We start from the raw sequence: 13,127 nt of genomic DNA on the forward strand, positions 1-13,127 counted from the left end.
TTGCTTTGGAAGTAACATCTGGCCGTCCCGTAGGAATTTCAGTGAGATGATTGTGTTGTACTAAGTATAAACAGATGTTTAAAGATGAATGCTGTATGTGGTCTTCAATTCTAAACAAAATGTCATCTGTCCTGTGTTAAGGGGTGAGTGGGGAGGAGTGTGAAGAAGTTCACGTTTATATTAATGACTAAATATTTCGGCACGAAATGACAGAAAATATACTCCTTTTCCCTCTCATGGCACTCGTGTCAACAGTCAAGTGCTACAAGTTTACTTGTCAATGCTATCTATTTGATATTTTTATCACACCGGAAGTGTTCAGCAACATCGCTTTTACGTAAAAGATATCATTTATATTGGGATACGTATCATTGCGGAAGGAAGGCCGTTTTCTACAAGAAGTAGAGCGAAACGTTTCTCGATATATACTGAATATGAAAAGGAGGACTTCAGCAACAGTCAAGGGTGAAAATACCTGCAAGTGCGGATGAGCTCTGTTTTGATATACAATTTCAGCAAGAAAATGAAATCGAACGATAAAGAAAGACACAACTCACTGAATGTGATGTATTTTTTTCCTTAACGGATATATTTTTACAAAAAATATAACATTTGCACTCATAAACTTAATATCAATTTGAACCACAGACATACATATATTATCATTATAGACTGTTATACCTTTCAGCGTTCATTCTGCAAGCCTCTGTGAATTTACGAAACGTCGCCACAATCCTCGATTTGCAGCTAGTGTTGTGGCCTCATTTAGTTTTATACCTCTTATACTTAAATCGTTTGAAACAGAGTATAACTATCGTCGTCTTGGTCTACCTTTATTTCTCTTACCCTCCATAACAGAGTCCATCATTCTCCTAGGTAACCTATCCTCCTCCATTCGCCTCACATTACCCTACCACCGAAGCCGGTTTATGCGTACAGCTTCATCCATCGAGTTCATTCCTAAATTAGCCTTTATCTCCCCCATTCCGAGTACCCTCCTGCCATTGTTCCCACCTGTTTGTACCAGCAATCATTCTTGCTACTTTCATGTCTGTTACTTCTAACTTATGAATAAGATATCCTGAGTCCACCCAGCTTTCGCTCCCGTAAAGCAAAGTTGGTCTGAAAACAGACCGATGTAAAGATAGTTTCGTCAGGGAGCTGACTTCCTTCTCACAGAATACTGCTGATCACAACTGCGAGCTCACTGCATTAGTTTTACGACACCTTGATTCAATCTCACTAACTATATTACCATCCTGGGAGAACACACAACCTAAATACTTGAAATTATCGACCTGTTCTAGCTTTGTATCACCAATCTGACATTCAATTCTGTTGAATTTCTTACCTACTGACATCAATTTAGTCTTCGAGAAGCTAATTTTCATACCATACTCATTGCAACCTATTTTCAAGTTCCAAGATATTAAACTGCAGGCTTTTGGCACAAACCGCCATTAGGACCAAGTAGTCAGCATAGGCCAGACTGCTTACTACATTTCCACCTAACTGAATACCTCCCTGCCATTTTATACCCTTCAGCAGATGATCAATGTAAACTACGAACAACAAAGGTGAAAGATTACAGCCTTGTCTAACCCCTGTAAGTTCTTTGAATCAAGAACTCATTATACCATCAATTCTCACTGAAGCCCAATTGTCAACATAAATGCCTTTGATTGATTTTAATAATCTACCTTTAATTCCTTTGTCCACCAGTATAGCGAACATCTTTTCCCTCGGTACCCCGTCATCTGCTTTCTCTAGATCTACGAAACCTAAACACAACTGCCTATATCTCTCGTAGCATTTTTCAATTTCCTGGCGCATACTGAAAATCTGATCCTGACAACCTCTCTGTGGTCTGAAACCACACTGGTTTTCATCCAACTTCCTCTCAACGACTGATCGCGCCCTCCCTTCCAAGATGCCAGTGAATACTTTGCCTGGTATACTAATCATCCTGTTGCAATCCTTCCTGTTCCCTTGTTTATAGATAGGTGCGATTACTGATTTTGTCCAATCTCTAGGTACCTTACCAACACTCCATGTTAATTTTACTACTCTATGAAGCCATTTCATCCCTGCCTTCCCACTATATTTCACCATTTCAGGTCTAATTTCATCTATTCCTGCTGCTTTATGACAATGGAGTTTATTTACCATCCTTTCCATTTCCTCAAGCGTAATTTCACCATCATCATTTTCCTCCTCCCCATGAGCTTGGCTGTTCGCAACACCACCAGGATGATTTCCTTTTACATTGAGAAGATGTTCAAAATATTCCCTCTACCTCTCCAATGATTCCCTGGGATCTATTATGCGTTCACCTGAATTACTCAAAACACTGTTTATTTCCTTTCTCCCTCCATTCCTAAGATTCTTTCTTACTGAACAGAAATGTTTCTCTGCTGCTTGACCTAACCTTTCCAGGTTATTACCAAAATCATACCACGACTTCTTTTAGATTTTACAACTATTTGTTTCGCTCTGTTTATTTTATCTACGTACAAATCCCTGTCTGCCTCGGTCCTTTTTGGGGCCATTTCTGATAAGCCTTCTTTTTACGTTTAAAGCTGCTCTCAGTTCATCATTCCACTAAGACTTTCGCCTTTTCCCATCTTTACACACACTTGCTCCTAGGCATTCCCTTGCACCCATACTATTTATATACCCTGAACCCGCTTACTGTCTACTGTTCGAAACTTATCACTAATCATGTCCAGGCACTTCTGTCTAATTTCCTCGCCCTGGAGATTTTCTACCCTTATTCATGTAGCAGACAGATTTCACTCTTTCTACCCTAGGCCTGGAGATACTTAGTTCATTACAGATCAGATAGTGGTCTGTATCATCGAAAAATCCCCGGAAAACTCGTATATTCCTAACAGATTTCCTGAATTCAAAGTCGGTTATGATATAGTCTCTTATGGATCTGGTACCCCTAGCCTCCCATGTGTAGCGGTGAATAGCCTTATGCTTGAAGAATGTATTCGTAACTGCTAAACCCATACTAGCACAGAAGTCCAGAAAACGCTTCACATTCCCATTAACTTCCATATCTTCCCCACATTTACCAATCACCCATTCGTATCCTTCAGTTCTATTCCCAACTCTCGCATTGAAATCGCCCATTAGCACTAATCTATCCTTGCTGTTGACCCTGACTACGATGTCACTCAATGCTTCATAAAACTTGTCAACTTCGTCCTTATCTGCACCCTCATATGGTGAATACACGGAGATAATTCTAGTCCTAATTCCTCCAACTGACAAATCTCCCCACATCATTCGCTCATTTACATGCCTAACAGAAACTGTGTTGCGTGCAATGGTATTCCTGATAAAGAGCTCTACCCCACACTGTGCCCTTCCCTTACTAACACCCGTCAAGTACACTTTATAATCTCCTATCTCTTCCTCGTTATCTCCCCTTATCCGAATATCACTTACTCCTAGCACATCCAGATGTACCCTCTTTGCTGACTCAGCCAGTTCTACTTTCTTTCTTCCATAGGCCGCATTAATATTGATAGCTCCCCATCGAATCCAATTTCGTTCGCCAAGTTGTTTCCAAGGAGTCTCTCGTTTGTCAAATGGGAGTGGGACTCCGTTACTATCATAGGTCCGAGGCATGCTTAAAATGTTCTGAGCTCGGTAAATTCATGAAGCAGGGTGCTACCCTACTTGCACGTAGTCCAAGTGAGGATCTCTCCTCTAACGGGTTATGGACCAACGGTGAACTGTATAGTCCTACCCGCCTGAGCACAAGGAGAGCCAGGACTCAGAGATGCCCACTCCCATTCCATAGCAACTGGTATCCCGACTCTCAGGACCACTTACTAGGCCACTCAGCCGTTGCCCATGGTTCACGAACTAGGACGTGACTACAGTAACCCACACCATGAACCATAGAACATAATATTTTAGTGACTAAACCGAAGAAAGAGATGATTACAAATGTTTGACAATTTACGTGCAAAGGAGATACCAATGGCATGGTGCCGAGAGATGTTGTGGGAAACAAAAAAGATTCTCTAGTAGCATTCGTGGTTTTTGTTTTGAGGGTAATAAAAGGAAGTTTCGAATGAAGTTGTTCTTCATTTTATTACCCGTATTTCCTGAACAAGAAGTCGCACACAGAATTTCTTTCTCAATTTCACTATTCTTTAAATTACATGGCTTGTGAAGGTATATTGTATTATTCATGCCGGTATTACACAGGGTGTCCCAAGAGGAATTGTCAATATTCAGGGATATGACAGAAACGATCATTTTAAGAAACATTTTAATATGGACATTCCCCTATTCTGAATGTTTTCTGAGATAGAACACATTTAATGTGTATTTGTTTTGGGGTAGGGGTGCACACGTATGTGTCTTAACCACTCAACCTCTTTGACGTTTTGAAACTGGAATATGTTTTCCGCATGTAATCTTCGCAATACATATGTTCGTGGGACATTGAAACGCGCAGAAATTCACCGTGTGCTGACAGTAAAACTACGCTGCACCATTTCAACCATGTGTTGCTGTTCCTGCACATAGTGAGAAGAAACATTGGAAATTGGAACAACACCTGTTTCACGCAATGTACTGAAAATTCTGGTAAATTCTCTACGATCAGGAATATTTTTATTTTAGTGGGTTTATGTCGCACCGGCACAGATAGGTCTTATTGGGACGATGAGATAGGAAAAGCCTAGAAGTCGGAAGGAAGCGGCCGTGGCCTTAATTAAGGTACAGCCCCAGCATTTGCCTAGTGTGAAAATGGGAAACCACGGAAAACCATCTTCAGGGCTGCCGACAGTGGGGTTCGAACCCACTATCTCCCGATTACTGGATACTGGCCGCACTTAAGGGACTGCAGCTATCGATCTCGGTGATCAGGTATTCGACGTGTTGGAAAGCGCCGACAGTATTACTCGAGAGCAGCAGGAGCACTATCATCGTAGAAGCCGTAGACATGCACCATATTTGCATATTCTTCATCAGTGTAGATGTGTGGCATTTTAGCCAGGGCGTGTACAGACACGGTTAACCGATGCTCCTCTCTGATACTCTCTGCGTCTTCGCACTACTTCACTCCGAACACAACATGGACAACTGCACGTTCAACCAGCTAGTTTAATGGCAAAAAGACATCCCGAGCAAAGAGATTGAAAGGAACGAGGTAAGTTGAGGTAGAATTAAACATCAAAGAGGTTGCGTGGGTAAGACACATACGTGCGCACCACTAGCCCAGAAACAAATGTATATTAAATGTGTTCTATCTCGCAAACTTCTTGGAATAGGGCGAATGCCCATATGGAATTTTTTGCTTCAAACGTTCGTTGCTGCCAGATCCCTGAATATTTACCATTCCTCCTGGGACATGATGTGTATTAAGATGTGATGTATTTTGGAGCGCTTAGTCTGAATGTACCTTAATAAAATGATAATAATATTGATAATGATTATCATCATCATCATCATCATCATCATCATCCAAACCCAAAACCCCCCACGGCACTTAACGCCAATGAAAGGGCCTTGGCCTGCCCAGTGACCGCTGCTCAGGCCGAAGGCCTGCAGATTTCGAGGGGTCGTGTGGTGAGCACGACACATCCTCTCGGCCGTTATTCTGGGCTTCCGAGACCGGGGCCGCCATTTCACTGTCAGATAGTTCCCCAATTCTAAACACGTAGGCTGAGTGGGCCTCGAAACAGCCCTCAGGTCGAGAGAAAAATCCCTAACCTGGCCGGGAATCGAACCCGGGGCCTCCGGGCGAGAGGCAGGCACGCTACCCCTACACCACGGCATCATAATTCTTACCTGGTAATAATCTGAAGAGACCCTGGGTGGCAATTTTTTACTGCGGAAAATCTTCCTTCAAGTGCCAGTCGATCCATTGACAAACGACTTTCATATGTAGGCACTCGTCCCGTAATTGAACCTTAAGCAAATCCGCGTAATAATGTAAAACTATTCGTACCTATGTTTGAACCGTTATATGTATTTATACGTATCAACGTAAGTGGAATACATGCTTACACCAGATGTGGTCCTGAACATTGAAGCCCTTCATAGTAGATTGACCGTATCGAGATCACTTGCTCACAGAGTGAGCACATAAGCCCAGTATCTAACGTGGTATCTAAACCGAAAAGGCTAAAGTAATAATTGTGAGGAAATTCAGAGACCACTTAACCTGCCAAATGTCCAGGGATGAGATGTATCCTGGACTTATGGTCCAACGGAGATGAAAATTCTCAATGTTTTAGCGAGAACAGCATAAGGGTACTTGAACCGTTCTTAGTCTGAGATGTTTACGAACTTTGGAAGGTGGATAACTTGTGCTATTATCGTGATGCTACAGGTGAATGTTTGAGGAAAGCAATGGCAAACTGCCTGGCTCCCTATCTTGCCTTGTACGCGTAAGATGTCGTCGTAGGTATTTTTGTGCTTCCCTATAACCGCATAACCTTTGGTGATACTTTACGTGGATCCAGTCAGCCTCTAGGCTGGAAACCTAACGGACGAACACTGCGAATATCTAAGCTGTTTTGCAAAACCTCCAGGTTGGAGCATCATATGTTTCATTTCCTGGTCGACTGATATGTTAGCTTGCGGATATAAACTAATTTATGGCACATTTGAGAAGTCTGGAAATATTTTATGCAAATAGAAAAAATGTCGACGAAATTCTATTTGTTGGAATTAGGTTATGAAAGAATTGTCCTCTCAGTGCTTTTAAGCAATTTTCCGTTGATTAAGCTTCTCGTCCTCTCATTAGCGCTGCTAAAAATATTCAAGTCGACCTTATCCAATTCCTGAAGTCTAATGAATGATCGAATTTCAGTAGCTACTTATTGTCGCACCTTCATTCCCTGGGTTCCGGAGCGCCTGGGGTTTTTTAACAAGAGCGTTCCATTAGCCGAAATTGTCTACTGCAGCCCCATGCTGTCAGCATGAACTCTCGCAGATACACTCAAGCATTGCACTAGAGAGCCCATTGCCCCAGAATCAATACAGAAATTACCACCATCTCTGATGGGCGGATTGCATTAGCTGCAACGCCATAACTCCAAAATATATTGCAAACTCCCGCGCTCTCTTGCCATCTCACATATTTTTACTTTACTCTCTGACATGGCTAACATTTTCGGTAACTCATACCTGTTGTTGCCTTTTTCTTGACGCTTTGGGACATTGTATTAACATCTCATTCTGCGTAGAGCGTACGTAGATAATTTATATGGTATGGAAAAGAAACGGCCGTCAGTTTGAAGAAATAAGCATACATCATCTGACTGAACAGAGGACCAGAGAGAATTATACCAAAATCAGCTGACAACTTATAACTAGCTTATCGACGGAGTTCATTATAACTAGGGATTCATGGACGATTTTCTCGAAACTGATTGAAGAACAGAGAACTCAGTTTTCTGTTTCCATCCACGAACGCAGGTATTCAGTTCCCCGTCTCATAGATGGTCCAGCTTACATGAATGTGTTATGAAACTGTTTCTCAGAATTTCAGTTGTGAAATTTCCGTGGATCATTCAATTTTTTATAAAATAAGGAGGTAAATTGTTAATCCTGCATTTTATTCCGATAGTAAATCAAGATAGAAAATTTATCATATACACGATGTACAAGACGGTATGGCCAAACTTCCCACACACAATCCTCACACGTAGAAGAACAAAATATGTTACGAGAACATGGGTCCCGAAACGTTTTTTTTTCTTCCATGTTAGAACCCATCACCTACACTGAATCCCGGATACGCGGACCGCGGGTTGATACAAGTATCAGTGCTAACTGAGGATATTTTGAACGTTTCCGTAAGGGAGTGTTTCATGTGGAGTGCTGGCACGTTCTGATGCTTTGTGTTTCCATGATTAATATAATATCGCGTAGAGGTGTAGAAAATGAGTTTTAACATGGCAATGAAGCGTTCTTGTACCGGGCCTTCTGACCCCAACTTGGCTCAGTCTCGTGGTATTTGAAGGTGCTCAAATACGCAAGCCTCGTGTCGGTAGATTTACTGGCACGTAAAAGTACTCCCGCGGGACTAAATTCCGGCACCTCAGCAGGACCCTGTTCAGCATAGCAGGTGAGGCCGCCTGGGCGAGGCGCTGGTCATTCTCCCCAGTTCTATCCCCGACCCAATGTATCACGCTCAAGGACACTGCCCTTGAGGCGGTAGAGCTGGGCTCCCTCGCTGAGTCCGAAGGAAAAGCCAACCCTGAAAGATAAGCAGATTAAGAAAGAAAGAAAGAAAGAATTACTGCACTGTTCATCATCATCATCATCATCTGTTTACCCTCCAGGTTCGGCTTTTCCCTCGGACACAGCGAGGGATCCCACCTCTACCGCCTCAAGGGCAGTGTCCTGGAGCTTCAGACTCTTGGTCGGGGATACAACTGGGGAGAATGACCAGTACCTCGCCCAGGCGGCCTCACCTGCTATGCTGAACAGGGGCCTTGTGGAGGGATGGGAAGATTGGAAGGGATAGGCAAGGAAGTGGGAAGGAGGCGGCCGTGGCCTTATGTTAGGTACCATCCCGGCATTCGCCTGGAGGAGAAGTGGGAAACCACGGAAAACCACTTCCAGGATGGCTGAGGTGGGAATCGAACCCACCTTTACTCAGCTGACCTCCCGAGGCTGAATGGACCCCGTTCCAGCCGTCATACCACTTTTCAAGTTTCGTGGCAGAGCCGGGAATCGAACCCGGGCCTCCGGGGGTGGCAGCTAATCTCGCTAACCACTACACCACAGAGGCGGACTACTGCACTGTTACCTAGTTTTATGCATTGATTTTCCACTTCGTTATTGAACTCACATTGCGTGTGGTACGTATTAAACAAATATTCCAAAAAATTGTGATCTTCGCCCCGGATTCGAACCTCCCACCTGGCATGCAAGCCCACACCGCCACGCCTTTACCAACTACACTACGGTTCTGTAGGGCACCCTGGGAAGATTATAGCAAGTATTAGGTTTACTGCAGTCACTATATCAATTTAGTGTTTCATCGGCGTGTCAGGTTCGTGTGATCTAGAAGGCACACGCATGTTTTCCAGTGTTAAATGCGAGTGTAACATTGAGGTGTCCTATCATGGTGAGGGGGTAAATACCAGGATATCCGGTTGTTTTTCCGGAGTATACCGGCAGGTTAGATGTTTTCAGGACGGAATTAATATTTTTTTTTGCTACTTGCTTTACGTCGCACCGGCACAGATAGGTCTTATGGCGACGATGGGATAGGAAAGGCCCAGGAATGGAATTTAATCCAGAATATCGTGAACCTTCATGGACAATACGTCCAATATTGATCAAACACTGCATCTTGTCATTTTAATACGTATTCATATTCAATTTTAGAACGTCCCTGTATCGCATTTGCTGTTTCGTGCTCATCCTTCCTTGAGATTACACCTCTTGCTTTGGAAGACACATATCGATCGTGCCAGCGATGTGGCCTGTTCACTGAAGTTGATGTTCGGTAATTACTGTTCAGTGTCCGTGGTATTATAATCTTCCACTATAACGGCGTAGTTCTGTGAACCTGTCATTTTACTGGAAGTGTTCTTTTACGAACTTGAAGGGAATGGTCGCCCAGTTGCACTTCCTATTAAAACAATAATCACCACCACCACTAAAGTAAACTGGAGGAAAAGACAAATTTCAAATAAATATCAATTTTACATCCGTAGTAAATAAATAGTCCGCCTCTGTGGTGTAGTGGTTAGCGTGATAGCTGCCACCCCCGGAGGCCCGGGTTCGATTCCCGGCTCTGCCACGAAATTTCAAAAGTGGTACGAGGGCTGGAACGGGGTCCACTCAGCCTCGGGAGGTCAATTCAGTAGAGGTGGGTTCGATTCCCACCTCAGCCATCCTGGAAGTGGTTTTCCGTGGTTTCCCACTTCTCCTCCAGGCGAATGCCGGGATGGTACCTAACTTAAGGCCACGGCCGCTTCCTTCCCTCTTCCTTGCCTATCCCTTCCAATCTTCCCATCCCTCCACAAGGCCCCTGTTCAGCATAGCAGGTGAGGCCGCCTGGGCGAGGTACTGGTCATACTCCCCAGTTGTATCCCCCGACCAAGAGTCTGAAGCTCCAGGACACTGCCCTTGAGGCGGTAGAGGTGGGATCCCTCGCTAAGTCCGAGGAAAAACGGAACCTGGAGGGTAAACAGATGATGATGATGATGATGAGTAAATAAATATTTGCCACTAAAAATATATCAACACACATAAATCATAAATATAACCTTACTATAATGTAAAAATGGCTGTATGCATGTATGTAAATCACATATCTCCTCCTAAACCACTGGCGAAATTTCAACGAAACTTGGTACACTTGTGACTTACTATCTGGAGACGAGCACTGTGGGGGAAGCCATCCGTAGCTCCATTAGGGGTGGCGTTCATGGGGCAAGGTTTAAAAATAATCGAAAAAGGTGTCGAATCCACAGTTTTCAGGGTCGCTGAGATGAATAGTAAGCAGTACGTTAAAATGGGTTCTCGATGAGCGAGAGAAGGGTGATATATAAAAATAATTGAAAATAGTGTCGAATCGGTAGTTTTCGGGGATGCTGAGATAATTGGTATCACTCCGGATTTCATCTGAACGAGCGAGGAGCGGTGAGACTAGGTGAACTGTTTTCGAGGGTTACCGAGTTCTTTTCCACCCAAGCGGATGACAGCGCAGAATGGGTATCCGAATGACGATCTACGACGGGAGTACTTACGATGCAGCTACAGCGACAATGGGGCAGTGATACCCGATCGCGTAAGTTTCTTAGACTGTCGCAGGTAAACTGCGGAAGTATTGGTAGTAAAATCGCAAAATTTAAAAACATAGTTGATGTGAGTGACCCTGATATAACTGTGGGAATGAAATGTTGGTTATAGGTTAATATATATAATTCACAAAAATATTCATTTCAAAATTTCCAGGAGGGGCAATTTTCATTTGTGTTAAGTCAGAGCTAAGCAGTACGTTAAAATGGGTTCTCGATGACACCGAAATTATTGGGGTGGATGTAAATAATGATGCACCCAATAAACAAAATATAGTCATTTTTGGAGTTTACCACCTACCGAAATCATGTTTAAATACGATTACTCGTCTTTCAGAATTGGCACGTGTAAATATGAGCTACGAGAAAAGAGCTGGTATTGCAGGGGATCTAAACCGACCGTCAGTAAACTGGGCTGGGTCAACTACGTGGGACCTATCGCAGGAAGCAGTTACCTTATTGGTGTGGAATAATGGCTTTTCCCAAGCCGTTACAAAAAACACACGCAAGCGATCACTTTGAGATGTTTTTCTAATCAGACCGGATGACATAGTTATATCTTGCGACGTTATTCAGGGGATCAGTGACCACAGTGCAGCGGTACTCGATCTCCCTTGGGAAACTTGTATTACAAAGCATGGGGCAATTTATTAAACTATTTGGTGCTATGTGAGGGGTAACTCCGTAGGTTTTCAAAACTACAGTATTTGAGGTTCTGCTATAAAAATTGGTTAAAGGAGGGCAATAGGATGGACGATATTTGGGAGAATTTCAAAACTATTTTAAATACTGGACTGAATGAATTCGATCCCGAAAAGATAATCGGGGAAAATTTGGGTTCACCGTACTACACCGCTGCTTTTAGGAAGCTTAAACTCGTAGTATTTCTTGTCGTATTTTCTTTGCATGGAATTGCTTGTTGTACTCTAGTTGTTGTAGGGTAGTCTAGTTTTAACTTTATTATCACTTACATTGTTAAGCTAGTAGTATTCTCAAACTATAGTATTGTAAGTCGTAATATTAAGCTTTGGATATACTTAAGAATGTTAAACTAGTAACGTTAGTTGTGATATTTTCTTACCGGAAATAATAACGAAGTAGGGTTGTATAGTAATCTATTTCACATGTCCCCACGAGCTTGATCCTACTCCATCATACATGCCACATCTTACAGGAAATATGCTACTCCATATTTCTCATTCATTATTTATATTTGGACCCACTCTGTTTCCAAGGAGAATTTTGACGTGTTTGCTTCTGCGACGACTGCTTAAATTTTAATGCAAGTGGAACTCAAGGGAGGAATTAAATAACCAACCAAGTTGGGGTCCCTACAAAGGAGTCCGCCTTCCGGCTCCACAAGCACAAGAAGGAAAGCATTAGTTACAGTCCAAGAAATATTACAAATAACTTTCGACCAGGTCTGTGAATAGCAGTATATTATGAACTAAGAAGGAATTTCCTTACTTTCAAGTAAAGCAGGGCAGGTATTCCATGTACTAAAGTGATGGGCTACTCTAGAGCGTTTGGTAATTCGTACTTACAATAAAACAAAACGGTGTGCTCAACTTTTGCGAAAACAGTACTCTCTTCTACATGATGTCACTGAATTGTCGTTAAAGGAGCAAAACCTCGAATGTCACAGTGTTCTTATTATTCATTATTGTCCTTAAGAATGGTCACAGCTCCCAGCCACATATGGATATGCAGTCCATGAGAACAATTTTCGTTGTGTTCATTTTTCTGTGCATGTGTTTAATGGAAAATGAACTTTACCGTATCTTAGTGTAGGAATGGATATTAATTTAATTTAATAGAGAAATGTACATTCAAGTTTGAGCATTAAATAAATTTTACTTTTCAGTCTTTGCTATAGTCTGTTATTGTCCTGGTTCTTTTCGTGCAAATTATGATGTGGCATCTACTATACTTCTGCCCACAAAAAATGCACTTACAATCTTCGTCTGGCTCATGGAACTTCTGGTTTACGCATATCTTGTGGTGAAACCCATGTATGGAGAGTCGTGTTATCACGTGGCGCTGTATGTTGCACTCTCTAGTCCATCTATCGTCCGTCATCGCTGGTGAGGTGTAGAAGTCTAGGTCAATTTCACTTTTCTTCCTTTCCCTGAATTTTACTAGTGCCCTGCTAGCTTCCGTTCATTGTAGGTAGAATTGTGATCATATGTCTTCTATGAAATACGTCTCCCGCACAGTGGCGGCGAGTGAATAAAACGTCTGGGGGTTCACTGCTGTGGAAAATAAGGTGTTCAGATTATTATTGTTACTTGATGTTTACATATATGTAAAATAGTGACATTGCTTGATTAG

This window comes from Anabrus simplex, chromosome 1 (assembly GCF_040414725.1).
Source record: "Anabrus simplex isolate iqAnaSimp1 chromosome 1, ASM4041472v1, whole genome shotgun sequence".
NCBI classification, from domain to species: Eukaryota; Metazoa; Arthropoda; class Insecta; order Orthoptera; family Tettigoniidae; genus Anabrus; species Anabrus simplex.